This window comes from Pongo abelii, chromosome 1 (assembly GCF_028885655.2).
Source record: "Pongo abelii isolate AG06213 chromosome 1, NHGRI_mPonAbe1-v2.0_pri, whole genome shotgun sequence".
Taxonomy (NCBI): Eukaryota; Metazoa; Chordata; class Mammalia; order Primates; family Hominidae; genus Pongo; species Pongo abelii.
Window position 1 is genome coordinate 168,149,395 of NC_071985.2, and position 17,617 is coordinate 168,167,011.

Here is a 17,617-nt window from a genome sequence, read left to right on the forward strand (position 1 = left end):
AGATCGAGACCATCCTGGCTAACATGGTGAAACCCCCGTCTCTACTGAAAACACAAAAAATTAGCCGAGCATGGTGGTGGATGCCTGTAGTCCCACCTACTCGGGAGGCTGAGGCAGGAGAATGGCGTGAACCCAGGAGGCAGAGCTTGCAGTGAGCCAAGATTGCTCCACAGAGCAAGACTCCATCTAAAAAAAAAAAAGATGGCTGGGTGCAGTGGCTCATGCCTGTAATCCCAGTACTTTGGGATGCTGAGACAGGAGGACTGCTTGAGCCCAGGGGTTCGAGACCAGCCTGGGCAACATAGCAAGACCTCATCTCTACAAAAAATAAAACAAAATTTAGCTGGGTGTGGTGGCATGCACTTGCACTCATAGCTACTTGGGAGGCTGAGGTGGGAGGATGGCCTGAGCCAGGAGGTCAAGGCTGGAGTGAGCTGTGGTTGTGCCACTACACTCCAGCTTGGGCGACAGAGGGAGATCCTGTCTCAAAAAACAAACTAACTAACAAAAAAGATGAAGCTGTTGTGAGGACAATATAGAAAGTACATGTTTTAAGTTTCTATATATCTGTATCCTGTATATGTAATAGATGTATGATTAAAATTTGATTCTGAACTTCTTAACGATCAGATCAAAGGGAGAAATACAATCAGCTATGTAAGTGATAAGGAACATTGCCCAAGAGAAGTATAGCTATTTCTGGAGCTCAGACTTAAGGGCACTCTTTCAAGACACACGATCTAATACCCCAGCAAAGACCCTAGAGAATGAGGGTAACTTATCGTGGGGTGGCTCTTAGAAGCCTGGAAAAGGTGGTTGCTAAACCTGGGTAAAGTGGAGAAGCCCAAGTTGCCCTGGCAGAAGGTATAGGAAGGATTAAAAGGCTGAGGGAAGGGGCACGTTAGGATGGAAATATCATGTAAGACCAGAAGACCCACTGAGGATTATGTTCCATGTGAGGCCCAAAGAACACACTATTCACTAAGACCATTAAGAATACACTGTTGAGAGAGACATTGGCGTCACTAAGAAGTGTAATAATAATAGCCTCCTCTGCAGGGCATTGCTGAAAGTGGGAGAGTGATCCCAGAGCTGAGCTCCTTAACAGCCATGTGTATGATGGGGACTCTGGCCAAGGAATGGAGACCAACTGGAAGTGTGTAACTCCCAGAAGCCATGAGGTCACAATTACCATAATAACCAACAAGATCAGAGGAGCAGCCAAGGTGCCTTGATCTGCAGGAATTGCAAAGATGGTTCATAGTGCATAGTGTTCTTTAGAGGCAAATATGTAGCCAAAAAAGATGCTACATAAAATCTCGAAATGCGTGGGTCCATGACTGTGGGGTCCACAGGTCATACATAACACCACCCAGAGGAGCTGACTTCACAGAGTGTGGAAATGGCCTTGGAAAAGCACACCTGCAGCGATGGGAGGCAACCCTCTAATAGGCTGGGATGACATTCTACGGGATATGCATTGAATCAGAGATCTTTATATGGCATTGTGTCCACAATAAAAAGAATAAATGGATCTAGGAACAAAGGGGTTAAAGTAGGCGTGGTCCCACTTACCATCACTCCCAGTGACCCACTTGGAACTGTCCTTCCAGTCCCCAAAACTCTGTGTTAATCAAGTGGTAAAGATCCTGGTCCCCAAACTCAGTGTACTCTTGCCAGGGGACATAACAAAGGTCCCATTGAATTACAAATTACTGGTGCCACCAGGGCACTTTGAATTCCTTGTCTCCAGGGACCAGCAGGAGGAAAGAGTCACCATCGTGACAGCGGGAATCCATCCTCATCAGCCCGAGGAAGTGGATGGGGTTAGGGAGGAAGATGTGTGGAACCCAGATCTCCTTGGGCGTTTCCTGGTACTCCCTTGACTCATTGGAATTAGGGTTGGGTGTGTATAGTGCTCCTGGCCTGAGAAGGGTATGAAAGCAAAGGGCTCAGATCCACAAGGAATGAAGATTTGGGTCACGTCACCACATAACATCTCTCAAAAAGCCATCAGGACTTGCTGAGGTGATAGCTAAGGGTGAGGGAAATGGGCCGTGCAAAAGGGACAGGATGTGAACCAGGTTGGGCCTGAGAACTGGCCATAGTTAGTCTTATTAACCTATCACTTCTAAGCTTCCCTTCAGGAAGAGCGGTCCATGGACTTGTGGAGAGGCTGCTCCCTGAGCATGCATGTAGAGGTGGATCTGTGCAGTCCAGTGTGTGAAATGTGGCCACCATGAAAGTACACTGCTCAGATCTCCTGCTGTGGGAGCATGACTGACTGACAGCCCCAGCTGTTGCCTCTGTGCACACACCACCATGTTTGCACAGAGCTGGGCTTTCCATACCAATGACTGAGCATGGCAGGTATATGAAAGCTGGTCAGTTCTTTTGGGGTGCAGTGGTGCATGCCTATAGTCTTAGCTACAGAGGAGGCTAAGGCTGATCACCTGAGGCCAGGAGTTCAAGGCTGTAGTATACTATGATCACTCCTGTGAATAGCCACTCCACTCCAGCCCGGGCAATGTAGTGAGATCCCTGATTCTAAAATTAAAAAAAAAAAAAAAAGCTATACAAAATTAGCTGGGCAAGGTGGCACATGCCTGTAATCCCAGCTACTTGTGAGGCTGAGGCAGGAGAATTGCTTGAACCTGGAAGGCAGAGGTTGCAGTGGGCCGAGATTGCACCATTGCACTCCAGCCTGGGCAACAAGGGTGAAACTCCGTCTCAAACAAAACAAAACAAAACAAAAAAAACAAAAAAAGAAAGAAAAGAGAATGCTGGCTAATTCCTGTGAGCAGTGGCCACTTTGGCTCAAGGACTCTGATTGGCCTAACCAGGGCTTTTTTGGAAACGTGCTATAGTCTTTGACTCTCTATCCCCATCATCTCTTTTTCCCTCTCTTCTTCCACAGATGTCAGAGCTGCAGCATGGTCTGGAGGCTTTCCTCGCTTTCTTCTGCTTCCCCTCCCTTGATCCTTCACAGGCATTTTCCTCAATACATCTCTTGCCTGGCTAATCCTGTCTGATGAGTTTCCAGATGGACCTGAATTAAGTATGTTCTCCAGCTAGCTGCTAGCTAGTTAAAGGCAGATCCATGTGCCGTACTATGGTAGGGATAGTTAGTTTATATGTACCTTCTTACCTAACCTTCATAATCATTTACTGAGGTAAACGGGCTGGAATTAGGGTTGGGTGTGTATAGTGCTCCTGGCCTGAGAAGGGTATGAAAGCAAAGGGCTCAGATTTCCTGACCTCATGATTGCAATTTTATGTATAAGGAAACAGGATTAATTTAGGAACTTGCCTGGGATATACACTAGTAAGTGGCAGGGCTGAGCTGAAATTTAAACTTAAGTTGGTATTACTCCAAAGTTACCTTAACTACTAATCTGTGGGGCAGTTAGACTGAGAGTGAAGTTGACATCTTATGAGAGTTGAAGTATCTGAGGAAGATAAACTTGATGTTCTACAGAAGTCAGGGGAGGAAGTTCTCCAAATCAGAATCAAGTTTTTTTCTCAAGCAATGATTTTAGGACAATACCAAATGTGTGATACCCATACCAAATGTGTGATACCTATGTATTGAATTTATGACAGAGTTACCAAAGTTCTACTTTGGACGATTACCTGAAAATTTTCAGTCTAAAAAGATAATGTGGACATTTACAATTATATATACATACATGATTCATTTGCTTTTCATCTTTTTTCTTTACTGAATTATAGCTTTAGCAAATATCTATTGAACTTTTATTATATGTCATGCATGATACCTTTAAGGAAAAATATATATATTCCCTTTCCTTCCCATTACATTTAATCCGATTTTTTTCTTACTTTCTGTCATTATGAATAAGTATTTTAGACAGCCTACTGTTTGCATGGTACTAAGCAATAGAAAAGGGCCTCCTTCCTGTAAGTCTAATCACACCCCACCTTAGATGGAAGCTGATTCAATGGGTTAGTGAGCATGTAGAGAAAGATCTGCTCAGTCAGTGTCAAAGTTTATTTCAGCTGTAGGTTGTAAGAGGTTCAACATTTGATTTTCCTTTTCCCTTTTTTTTTTTTTTTGCAAAGTGAGATGAGGGAAGGGATTGTTAAACAAAAGGTGAACATTTACTTAATACTATATTTTCAATAGAAAATGACAGTCTTGATTTTAAAAAATAGCAATTTTGACACTTCAGAACATCCATTGAAATCTTATATGGTTTAAATACTGAATGTATAAAATATTTAGCTGTATAAAATATAATAGAATAAAAAATAGAATGAACATTTATGCCCTCCTCCCCAATATTTATATTCCTTAAATCTCTTTCTTTTCTTTTGTTCTCTTCCTTTCCCTTCCCTTCCCCTCCCTTCCCCTCCCTCCCTCCCTCCCTTCCTTCCTCTCTCCCTCTTTCTCTCTCCCTCTTTCTCTCTTCCTCCCTCCCTCTCTCTCTCTCTCTTTCTTTCTCTTTTTCTTTCTTTTTGACAGAATCTTGTTCTGTTGCCCAGGCTGGAGTGCAGTAGCACAATCATGGCTCACTGTGGCCTCTACCTTCTGGCTTCAAGTAATCCTCCTGCCTCAGCCTCCTCAGTAGCTAGACTACAGGTGCATGCCACCATGCCCAGCTAATCTGTAAATTTTTTATAGAGACCAGGGTCTCCCTATGTTGCCCAGGCTGGTCTTGAATTCCTGGCCTCAAGCATTCCTCCCACCTTAGCCTCCAAAAGTGCTGGAGTTACAGGCGTGAGCCACCGCCCAGCCTATGCAAATAATTTTTAAACAATAAATATTAAATGGCTTTGTTTCTTTTGGAGACAGGGTCTCACTCTATCACCCAGGCTGGAGTGCAGTGGTGGGATCATGCCTCACGGCAGTTTCAACCTCCCAGGCTCAAGCGATCTTCCCACCTCAGCCTACTGAGTAGCTGGGACTACAGGCACAAGCCACCACACCCGGCTAATTTTTGTATTTTTTGCAGAGATGGAGTTTTGTCATGTTGCTCAGGCTGGTCTCAGACTCCTGAGCTCAAGTGATCCACCCGCCTTGACCTCCCAAAGTGCTGGGATTACAGGCATGAGCCACTGCATCCAGCCTAAACTGTATATTAAAACAACTGCTTTAGAACACAGTCACAGAAATGGGATCGAGTCAAATGGACTGTATAATTTTAGATTAATTCATAGATTAGTATTGGCAAGTTACTTTCTATTCAGTTTCCACAAATCTACATTGCCCTGAAAAACATACACCCTATCAGGGTCTAAAACAGTGGACATTATAATTTTTCAAATAGTTTGTACCTTTAATGTTTTAAAAATGTACCTTGTAGCTTTAATTTGAATTTTTACATTTATTAAAGAAGTTAATGATTTTCTATATGCTTTCTCACTAGTTTCTATTTTTCTTTTAACATATCAATGTGCATGTGGAAGAGTAGGTAGGGGGAATATTATCTGTTTTTGTTCTTTGCCCACCATCTACTAGGGTCATGGTATCTTCTGTCAATTTGCAATAATGAGATCTTTAATAAAGATAGCAATATTGTATCTGTCACACTTTTTTCTTTTTTTTGAGACAAGGTCTTGTTCTGTTGCCCAGGCTGCAGTACAGTGTTTGCAAACAAACAAAAACCCACAACAATTCAACATATTTGAGTACAAGAAAATGGAAAACTTCTTCAAGTATAGTTTTTTAGGGCAAATAACATGCCATAAAATGCATATCAAAAGTATGACAGATAAGGCCGAGCGCGGTGGCTTATGCCTGTAATCTCAGCACTTTGGAAGACCGAGGTGGGTGGATCACTTGAGGTCAGGAGTTCGAGAACAGCCTGGCCAACATAGCGAAACCCCGTCTCTACTAAAAATACAAAAATTAGCTAGGCATGTTGGCACGTGCCTGTAATCCCAGCTACTTGGGAGGTTGAGGCAGGAGAATCGCTTGAACTCGGGAGGCAGAGGTTGCAGTGAGCCGAGATCATGCCACTGTACTCGAGCCTGGGTGACAGAGTGAAACTCCATCTCAAAAAAAAACAAAAAGTATGACAGAGAAACCTGGGCAACATGATGAAACCGCGTCTCTGCAAAAAGCAGCCAAGTGTGATGGCACGCACCTGTAGTCCCTGCTACTCAGGAGGCTGAGGCAAGAGGACTGATTGAGGCTGGGAGGTCAAGACTGCAGTGAGCTGTGATTGTGCCACTGCACTCCAAAGCAAGACTCTGACTCAAAAAAAGAATTATTTGCATGAAAAAGTTCATTGGTTATGAAGACTTGTTTAGAAACATTGAAATACACTTATGAATTACAATTAAGTTTAAGGAACAGTTTACAAAGTGACATGTATGCCATGACTATATTTATATGAAAACTATGCCCCGTGGAAAAAGATAATGGGAAGAAAATATGTAATATGGTGACTGATTTATATCAGGTTTGCAAGATTACAGTCAATTTTTTCTCCAGATTCCAATTTTTGGAAAAAAATTTCATGACTTGTACAATGGGGTTTTAGTTTAGTTTAGTGTTGTTGAAAAAACATCATTGTTTGCATCTAACATATTTTCCCATTGTTATCTAAGCAATAGCTTTTGCAGAGGAAGACTGATGGGGACATGTTCTTTTGATGAAGATTTATGTGTGAAACTGTGTGTATGATTGATGGTTGGGTGGTTATTATTAATTTTCTAATAAGAGGCTTCTATACTGCATTTGGTTTAATTAAATTTAGATGTATGTCATGGATTGCATGTTAGAAGGAAATATTTGTATTCTTTTGTTTTACACTATTGTGTCTCTCCTATATATCATATATTCTACTGAATGGCATTTTTTTTTTTGAGACAGAGTCTCTCTGTCGCCTAGGCTGGAGTGCAGTGGTTTGCTTTAGGCTCACTGCAACCTCCGCCTCCTAGGTTCAAGCGGTTCTCGTGCCTCAGCCTCTCGGGTAGCTGGGACTACAGGTGCATGCCACCACACCTGGCTAATTTTTGTATTTTTAGTAGAGACAGAGTTTTGCCATGTTGGCCAGGCTGGTCTTGAACTCCTGACCTCAGGTGATCCACCTGCCTTGGCCTCCCAAAGTGCTGGGATTGCAGGATTACAGGCATGAACCACTGCACCCGGCCCTTTTTGTTTTGTTTTGTTTTTTTGAGATGGAATTTTTCTCTTGTTGCCCAGGCTGGAGTGCAGTGGTGCCATCTTGGCTCACTGCAACCTCTGCCTTCCAGGTTCAAGCTATTTTCCTGCCTCAGCCTCCCGAGAAGCTGGAATTACAGGTGCCCACCACCATGCCCAACTAATTTTTTGTATTTTTAGTAGAGAAGGGGTTTCACCATGTTGGCCAGGCTGGTTTTGAACTCCTGGCCTCAAGCAATCCACCCCGTCTTGGCCTCCCAAAGTGCTAGGATTACAGGTGTGAGCCACCGCACCCGGCCTGTTTATTTTTTTTCTGAGACAGGGTCTCACTCTGTTTCCCAGGCTTGAGTGCAGTGGCACCATCCTAGCTCACTGCAGCCTTGATCTCCTGGGCTCAAGTGATCCTTCCACCTCGACTCCTGAGTAGCTGGGACCACAGGCATGTGCCACCACACTCAGTTATTTTTTGTATTTTTTGTAGATACAGGGTTTTGCCATGTTGCACAAGCTGATCTCATTTTGAACTCCTGAACCCATTTTGAACTCCTGAACTCCCAAAATGCTGGGATTACAGGTCTAAGCCACCACACCTGGCTCAGTGACTGTTTAAAACTTTCCTATTCTCAAACATAAAACTGAATTTCTTATCCTGTTTAGTCGGTGGCATCCAGTCGGTGGCATCCTTGGTCAGCTTATCAACCAATTCAGAAAATTTGGGAGTCATGCGAGATTCCTCTCTCTGCCTCAGTAGCCGCATCTAATCAGTCACCAAGCACTGTCCATTCTATCTCCTCAGGCTTTTTGCATCTTCCTCAGTATCCTTCCCCAGTCCACTGCGTTAGATAGGCTCTCATCCCTCGCAGCTTGCAGTTTTACAATGACATGTAATTAATCTCCTTGCCCTCCAATTCATCTTCCACATTATCCCTAGACTAGTGGTTCTCAGTGGGGTGTGATTTTGCACCTCAGGGGACATTTGGCAACGTCTGGAGACATTTTTGGAAGTCACAGCTGGGAAAGGAGGAGGGTGGGGAGTTGTGGGGGAATGTGATGGTGGAACAAGAGGACTTGCTACTGGCACCTAGTAGTCAGAGGTCAGAGATGCTGCTAAACATCCTACAATGCACAGGACACCCCCACTACAACAAAGAATTTTCCAGCCCACAATATCAATAGTGCTGAGGTTGACAGCCCTTGCCCTAGGGTGATTCTTCTAAAACAAAAACCTTAAATCTCTCAAAAAAAAAAAAAAAACACTATTTTTTTTTAGGCAAAAGTTTTTGCATGGGGTTCATCTTTTCTCATTCCCCCGTCACACAGCATATACTTATTTTTTTTTAAGAGAAGGGGTCTCACTCTGTTGCCCAGGCTAAAGTGCAGTGGTGTGATCCTAGCTCACTGCAGCCTCAAACTCCTGGGCTCAAGTGATCCTCTGGCATCAGCCTCCCAAGTAGCCGGAAATACAGGCATGTGCCACCATGCCCAGCTAGTTTACCTTTTTTTTTTTTTTTTTTTTGAGAGGGAGTCTCGCTCTATCGCCCAGGCTGGAGTGCAGTGGCACAATCTCAGCTCACTGCAAACTCTGCCTCCCAGCTTCAAGCGATTCTCGTGCCTCAGCCTCGCAAGTAGCTGAAATTACAGGCTCCCGCCACCACGCTCAGCTAATTTTTGTATTTTTAGTAGAGATGGGGTTTTGCCATGTTGGCCAGGCTGGTCTCAAACTCCTGACCTCAAGTGATTGGCCCACCTCGGCCTCCCAAAGTGCTGGGATTACAGGCGTAAGCCACTGCACCTGGCCTTTTTTTGTTTGTTTATTTTTATTTTAGAGATAGGGTCTTGCTATGTTGCCCAGGTTGGTCTCAAACTCCTGGCCTCAAGCAGTCCTCCTGCCTCAGCCTCCCAAAGTGCTGAGATTACAGGCATGAGCCGCCACACCCAGCCAGCATATCCTATTACTGCCTGAATATGCCGCTACCTCCTGACTCCTGACGGCTACTTGAAGCTTCTTCTGACTTCCTCAGACTCGGCTGGGTGACTGTCTTCTGTGATCACCATTACAGGACCGGGAATCACTGAATTGTTACTTGCCTGTCTCTCTGACTGCATTGAGCATTCAGAGGTCAGGAACTTAGTCTTTTTTTTTTTTTTTTTTTTCTCTGAATCTTCATCACCTAGCACAATGTCTGTTACAGACGAACAGATCGAAACTGAATCCAGGCCCTCTCCCGTGATTCCATCCTGTGAACAGCCAAATTTGTTCGTGGGCACAATGGGTTCACTGCTGCCTTCCTGACTTTCCTTTTTCTTTACATCCTCATCTGAAATGCTGTTCTTTCACGTCTCTGTCTCCCTTCATGTCACTCTCACCTGTTCTTTATGGTCCAGCTCAATAAAAACCCCTACCAGTTCCTGAGCCCATGCCATGTGGGCTATATTATCATAGTTCACCTTCAGCAAAACCCCTTTAAGGAAGGCATTATCCCTATGTAACAGGTGAAGAAAATGATGCAAACAGCCCTGAGGTGTTGTTCAGAGTGTGGCAGGCGAGACAAGACTTGCACACAAACACCCACAATGCAGGCAACCCGGGTTGCCTCCCTGTCTGCTCTGATCTCCAGTCTTCTTTGGTCCTCTTTTCTCTACTTCTGGAAGGCACTTTGGAGATCCTTTTGTCTGCTGCTCCACTGAGAACTGAGTCAACTGAAAATTATTTAGGGCAACACAGGTGGTTAGTGGTGGAGGCCAAACCTCAAATTCAGTAGTCTAATTCGGATGCTTGACTTTATTCCACACCCAGAATATCTTGCTCAGTTTCAGTTGCAGTAACTCAAGTGGTCAGGAACTGTCCAGCAGGGTTAATGAAGTCAGCACAGGTGGGGCAGCCTCTGTCCACAGCCCTGAAGCTGCAGAATTCTGACCGTGCATGGCCTCGGAGGATTTTCATCCAGGGATTGTCAGGGGGAAGTCGCTGGAGTGTTTTAAGCATGTGAGTGTGTGGAACAGATTTGAATTTTTAAAAGTTCATTGTAGAGAATTGGGGGCTGGAGTGAATGCAGTGACGATTTAAGAGGTGTTCATGGTCCCTTCCGGTTAGAGATGGTGGCAGCTCGGACCGTGTTGCCGGAACATAGACAAGTGAACTGACTGGAGAGATACCTAAGGAAATAAAATTGTTAGGATTTGTCCGTGGACTGCCTACAAAGTATGAATCTTGGCTACAGTGTGACCTTGATTAAGATACTTAAGACTTAATTTGTTCCTCATGGATAAAATGATACTACTACTTTGAGAGGTTATTAGTAAAAAATGAAAAGCGCTGTACATGCATTAAGTATCAGTGAATGTAGTTCTAATTCCTATTATGCATACGCTTTTTTTTTTCGTAAAGAGCTTTTAAAATATGGAATGGGTTGGATCTGCAGTAGCTTGTCCAAGCTGGGGGCTGTATTCTTAAGTTCTTTTTAGTCTAGTGCTCCACTAGCTCCCCTCCTACTCAGCTGGGGTAAGAAGCGGAGCGTATACGGAGGAGGCGGGATGCATTTCTGCATCGAGCGCACAAAGGTGTGGCGGAGAGGGCTCCAGAGCTGGGAGGGGTCAATCTACGGGCGAATCCTGGCAATTTTACTCCCCGCGCTAGCTGACCTCGCTTCCTACATGAGTTTCTAGATTCTAGAATCTAGAGGACGCGGTGAACAGAGACGAGTGGGGGCGGCTTCGCGAGCGAAGCCGGATGGGGGCGGGGCGGGTAGGCCGGAGGCGCAGTCTCCGCCGGGACTGTGGCCCCGCCCCGCTTTCCGGGGCTGCCGCTAGTGACGTCGCGAGTGGGTGGGCCCGGCGGCCGCGGGGGTGGGGCCGACCGCGGGGCGGGGCGGGGTGGGACGGGAGGCGGTGCGTCGCTGAGCGCAGGCCGCGGCGGCCGCGGAGTATCCTGGAGCTGCAGACAGCGCGGGCCTGCGACCAGTCCGGGTTGTCCTCGCCGCGACCCCTCCTCAGCCCTGGGCGCGCGCACGCTGGGGCCCCGCGGGGCTGGCCGCCTAGCGAGCCGGCCGGTCGCCCCCAGCCAGCGCAGCGACCCGGCGCCACCCGGCCCAGGCGCACACGGAAGTGGTGAGTGTCACCGGGGGAGGTGGAGGAGCCGGGGCGGCCGCCGTCGGCAGGCGAGGGGCGCGCAGCCCGGACTGGCCGGAGGCGCGGCCACCGCTCTCGGTCGGTCCTCACGCTGCGCGGCCCGGGCTGCTCCTGAGCGCAGCTGAGGACCCCGCGGCTCGGGCGGGTAAGGCGGGGATTTCCAGCCCCGCGGAGCCGGCGGGCGGCGAGGAGGTCGCCGGGCGGGGGCCCACGGCCGGGAGGAGAGCGGTTAAGCCAGGCCGCCCCCTCCCCCAGCGCGCACGGCAAGTTTTCATAAACAAGCCCGGAGCGCGCTGTCTGACATCCTGTTTATACCACCCCGAGATACAGGCGCGTGCTGGAGGGCTGACGTCCCTAGCTCCTTGCACCGCGAACTTGACCGCCAGCTCCCGGCCGGGGTGGCAGCGCAGAAAGGTTTTCTTCTTCGGCCCCAGGAAGGAGGCTGAGGGTCTTAGCTTTTTTCCTTCCCTGCGGTCTCAGCGAGGGAAAGTTTCTGGGATTTGGAGCTGGGTGTTGGGCGTCCGCGAACTAGGGAAACGCCCCCTCCCCTCTTAGGTTCTGTTAGGAACCAGGCCTCAGGTAGCCAGCGAGAAGTGGGAAAGGTGACCCTGGGCGAGAGGACCAGGGAAGGGGAACAGTGGGAGAGAACTACCCGGGGAATTGCGAATCCCACTGGAAAGGGACTGATTAATCGAAACTGGGGCTGGTCTCTGGCTCCCTCACTCCAACTCCATCCGCGCGCCGTCGGCGACCGGGAGCATCAGAGGACTAATAGACACTCCTCCAAAGTCACTCCCCAGGGTCCCTGGGATGTGGGCTCCTTAGATGTGCGTTTACCAAGGAACTTCTAGATAGAAGATGCGATGTTTGCCGGGTGTTTGTGCACACGTTTTTTGGAGGGTTTGCACTCCATGATTTCCTGTGTGTTCCTGGGGAAGGGGACCCCGTCCTTCCTGCCACTCTTCTTACTACGTGGCTGTCAGCTGCCTTCTGCCCCTGGTTGAGTACATCACTATACATGTCATTGACATTTTTTTCCCCAAGTCATAGGGTTTTTCTCTCACTGGCAGGAATTTACAGTGGTATAAAATTGTCATTACTTCTTTCAGGGAGTAAAACATGGGTAGTTAAGTGATGAGAATAATGCAGAGAGAGATGTAATCAGGGCGTGTTTGGTTTTGGCTGTTTTTTTATTTTTTGAAGAAAAGATTTGAGTTACGTATGGGTATAGGCACAGTAGATTTTGTTTAAGATGAGCAATTTGTATTGATTGAATCTTTGTTCTTCCCTTTCCAAAGCCCCGTTATGTGTTGTTTCTTGATTTTGCTTTTGGTGACTGATGTTTTCCAAGACCAGGGAATTATTTTCATTGAAGGATCAATGTGTTCTTTTGTACTTTGTGGTGAAGATTAATGGAGACCACCAGGGTTCCAGACATTTCTGGTACAATATGCTTTGTAATGTGGAGAAAATGTCTCCCCTGTTTAGATCCAGATCACATGTAAAGATGTGAGGACATCATACTTGAATGACTTTGGACATTATAAATAGGAATAATCATAACCTCTTCTTAATTCTGTATATTATATTAACTAAGCGCTTTGACCGAGTCTTAGTTTCTGCAACTAGATACAAAACTATGTTTTTTTACTGCTAGGATTGCAGTGTGATACTCCACACTGAATACAGCCAGTTTAAATGGTTTCCTCCATTTCATACTATACTAAGTATTTACTACCATTGGGAAATGATTGTAGAGAATGCATAAATTAGATATAGGTAAAATAATTCAAACATTTCCTAAAATATAACTACATTTCAGTTGTTGTAATTTAGGATCTTAACATGAGCTTGGCTAAAGCCATATACTTCCGACTCAAACAAGCATTGAGAACATGTAGGTTGATACTCATTTGTGTACAGAGAACAAGAGAACACTAAGGTATAACTGCATAGCAAAGACCAAGATCTGTGTTTTCTAATTCTCAAGATTCCTCTGGTGTTTTTTTCCCCTCAAACACACATCCCATTTTGTATGTCCTTATGTCCTGATGAGATAATAGAATGCTGTTAGAAGATTTGTTGTCTGAGATGTGAATATTCATACAAAGAAATTTTTCTTGTTCATTTTCACATTTAAAACCATTATTTTAAGTGGATGGAGAATTGGCTTATGAATGGAATCTCGCTGAGGAAGCAACATTGGATGTTCTGTGATTTATTGTGGCTCAGTGGTATATGGAACCTTGTCATTGAACAGGAGTGTTGGAAGGAACTTTGCAGATTTTTTTAGACCAGTAAGGGTACGATTTTGCACCCAATGAGATATTTGCAGTTTCTGGAGACATTTTTGGTTGTTACAACTTGGGGGAATGAAGCAGTGCTACTGGTAGGCATCTCGTGGTTAGAGGCTAGGGATGCTACTAAACATCCTGTAACGCACAAGTCAGCCCCCCATCCCAAACAAAGAATTATCCATCTCAGTAGTGCCCAGGTTGAGAAGTCCTGCTTTGGAATACTGAGTAAGGAGCAAGAAGATCTGGGCTCTTGTGGCAAATTTTTTCACTTCAGGGCACCTATTTTCTTCATTTGCAAAATGGAGATAAAAATATTCTCCCTGGTCATCTCGCAGAGTTTTGGGGGGAAGTCAGGTAAATAATGCATGGAAACTGTGACGTGCTATGCAAATCATAACTAATATGAAGAGTATTTTTCATAAGTGAATCATTAGATTTACTGGTAGTTGAGGGAACCAGGGTTAAGGCAATATGTTGAGTAAAAAGCTGCCTGTGGATGGTTTGATATTATCGAATTCTTTGTTATTCATTTTTTGGGGTAAAGGTTTTTTTAGTGTACTTCGTTTTCTTATTGTCAGAACGTGTAATTTTTAGCTCTATAATTTCTTTAAACGAAGGTTATTTTTCCCATCATAACAATAAGGAGAATTCACTATAGAAAAATTAGAAAATATAGGAAAGTAGAAAATAGAGGGAACAAGTCATTCATGCTCTACTCGCTTGTCCATTTAAGCACACTCACATCCTTGCCGATTTCTTTTCTATAAGAGCAGTTAAGATTCAGAGAATGAATGATGAGAGAGAGTAACTGGTGACCAAGGAAGGTGTTCCTTGTTTCTGTGCCCTTCATTTCTTTTTTAATAATTACGATGTAAAGGTAAATTACATTATAGTAGGCATCAGAGACATCGGTTCATTGTTTTTATTATTTTTATTTTTCGAGATGGAGTCTCACTCTGTTGCCCAGGCTGGAATGCAGTGGCACAGTCTAGGCTCACTGCAACCTCTGCCTCCCAGGTTCAAGTGATTCTCGTGCCTCAGCCTCCCGGGTAGCTGGGATTACAGGCATGTTCCACCATGCCTGGGTAATTTTTGTGTTGTTTTTTAGTAGAGATGGGGTTTCACCATGTTGGCCAGGCTGGTCTCGAACTTCTGATCTCAAGTGATCCGCCTGCCTTGGCCTCCCACAGTGCTGGGATTACGGGCGTGAGCCACCGCACCTGGCCTGGTTCATTGTTTTTATACTTTCCTTGCTGCCTCCAAGCCATGTTCTCATTCAGCTTGTTTCCTCTCTGCTTCTTACTCTCCCCCGTGCTCAGCTAGGTGTGCCACTGTTGCTTCCTGTCTCACAAACCCTCTGGTTACATGGGATTTCAAACAGCTGTCATGTTGAAATGACTGGGTTTCAGGGACCGGAAACTAATTCCTGTGAGTATTCTTTCCTCTGAGGTGCACCAGCCTTCTTGGCAGTTTAAGGCAACAGGAAGGCATAAAACATTAAGCTCATTTCCGTGATACCTCCACTTCTGAGGGTTTGTGATCTGTGATTCTTTGTAGTTGGCAGTGGGCACACATTCTTCCTTGGTGCTCTGTGGATAAACTGCCCAGTCCTGAGGCAAGACCTGCTTTAGAAGCAAAAGGATAATTTATTTTAAGTCTACTCTGGCCAGAAGATAGAGCTAGCGTTTGTTGGGATAGTTTTAATCTGTGGTAACTGAATTTACTTAACAGTACTATTCACACTAGCGTTTTGTACATTCTTTTATTCATTTAGCAAATACTTGTTGAGATCTTGCAGTGAATCTCAGAGAGTGAATAGACAGACAACAAAACAGGTACAAATCTGTCCTCGTAGAATTCACAGTCTAGTGGAAGACCCTGAGGGCATGTTCAGTTTTACAGTTGCAGACTATATATATGTAAAAGAGTAAATCTTTGTGATTGTAGAATGTTTCCTAGAACCCTTCATGGCACTCCTTTGAAGTCTGAGGACTAGGAAGTAGCTTCCCCTTGTTATCTTTCTTTTTTTAATGTTACAGATTAATCCATTCTTTGTATGCACAGACATCTCTTTGGTACCTATTAAGTGCCTGGCAGAAGGATAAGACACAGTTTATATGGAAATAAACTTGGTATACATAGCTGTAACACATTGTGGGTGATGCTGTAGTAGTAGTCGGAATTAAGAGCTCCAGGACCCTGAAGAGAGCTAATCCCTATGTGGAGCCCTTGTCAAATGCTTTTTTGAAGAGGTTTCATTTGAGTTGGGCCTTCAGGAGTGAGTAGGAGTTCCTTTGTTTTAGGGTGGGAAGGAAATCTAGGCAGAGATACAGTGTGAGCAAAGACATGAAAGTGGGCATGTACGTGGTGTCAGTGGCAGGCTTGGAAGTGGCCACTAGATTAGAGCAAAGACTGCTTGGGAGGGAGCGGAAGGAGGTAGGGCAGGACATGCAGATTGGGTCCAGATTGTGAAGACCATAGCTCTTTCCACAAATTTGTGAGCAGTGTTAGGTTAGGGACTGAGGCCTCTGTTGAACGAATGAGTGGGGAAGATGAGAAGCCATTTGAAGTTTCCAAGCTCAAGAATAACATCATTAGCAAATGGAAGACCTGAAGCACTGAGAGTTCTATGAAGGGTGAGCTTCATCTGACCATTGTGCAACTCTCTCCTCCCCATCCCAGAAAACGCCTTTTATTATCTGCCATTTATCAACTATCCAGAAGACTACTAGGAAACAAGAAAGGCTTCGAGCCAAGCAAGATGTCATGAAGTTCATCCATGCTTTCCTTACAGTGGAATAAAACCTACTTTGATTTGCTTTTAATTTATAAAGAATTTTTTTTGACAGTTTACCTAACTGGTTTTTAAGCCGTTAGGAAATTAAATACAAGAAACCTAAGAGACAAGAGTTGTTAAGTGGAAGAATACAGGAAGACATGGTCTCAGAGGCAAGCAGTGTTAATTTTTATCTTAGAAGTGAATAAGGAGTTTCTACTGGTTTATGACAAGGAGAACCAAAACTCAAAAGTGAAACAATCTGGGGCATTTAGTGGAGGGCAAACACCATTGTCAACATGCTAGCAATTTGAGGTTGCATTGTTAATCACAGCACAGTATGGTGTTTGGTGTTGGTAATGATCATCAAGCCGTGAAGAAGAGGTCAAGTTGTTGAGCATAAATGAAGTGAAAGTTCACATCTCTAGCAGAAAAGGGCAATTTCAGATGTCTCATTTAGGGGTTAGGAAGTATGTAAGAGGGTCTGGGGACAATATAAGAAGCTGCTTTCAGAGAATTTCTGTAGACAGATTCAAAGAAGAGGTTTTCTTCAGGGTGAAACACCAGTGAGGAATCTTTGCTTTAACTCAGGGAAAGTTACTTAAGAGTGATCTGCGAGAGGTTGACTATGAAACCTAGGAAGAGGAGCTGCGGCCGTCTGCATAGAAGACAGTAATAACTTGAAGCCAGCTGTAGGAGACTAAATCACATCAATTTATGGTACCTCTGAGTAGAAAACAGACTGATTGATTGTCTTTTAGCCTTGTTTTGTTTTTTGATTCTGATAGTCTGTTTTTGGAGGCTCTGGATCTACACTGTGTGGTTTGATCCTAGCTGTGAGATTGCAAGCAAGTTACGCCTGTTTCCTTATCCATAGAATGACAATAAAGACAGTACCTACCTCTGAGGTTGTTTTGAAGGTTGAATGACTATGCTTAAGATTTTGAAATGATGCCAGCATGAGCTGAAAATGTGCTAGCTATTTTTACATTTTATTTTATTTTGAGACAAGGTCTCGCTCTGTCACCTAGGCTGAAGTGCAGTGGTGTGGTCATAACTCAAGTCAGCGTTGACCTTCTGGGCTCAAGCAGTCCTCCCCACCTCAGCCTTCTGAGTAGCAGGAACCACAGGCATGTGCCACAATACCCAGCTAATTTTTAAATTGTTTTGTTGAGAGAGGTTTCATTCTGTTACTCAGGCTGGTCTCGAACTCCTGGGCTCAAGCAATCCTCCTGCCTTGGCCTCCCAAAGTTTTGGGATAATAGGCATGAACCACCATGCCTG

General features: G+C 44.9%; 1 protein-coding gene across 10 annotated transcripts in view; it reads left to right on the forward strand.

Annotated features, from left to right (window-relative positions):
* Positions 1–17,617, forward strand: part of JAK1 (Janus kinase 1) — a 187,862-nt gene that overhangs the window by 44,598 nt on the left and 125,647 nt on the right. Inside the window, exon 1 of one of the 10 annotated variants that reach the window (XM_024246064.3) lies at positions 10,626–10,693. The exons of 3 other annotated variants lie outside the window; for them this stretch is intronic. The gene's annotated coding sequence lies outside the window, so the exon portion shown is untranslated. Of the gene's footprint in view, positions 1–10,625; positions 10,694–10,976; positions 11,406–11,543; positions 11,675–17,617 lie in introns of those variants that run through there. 6 more of the 10 variants (XM_063711984.1, XM_002810729.5, XM_024246071.3 and 3 more) reach the window with 6 other exon arrangements.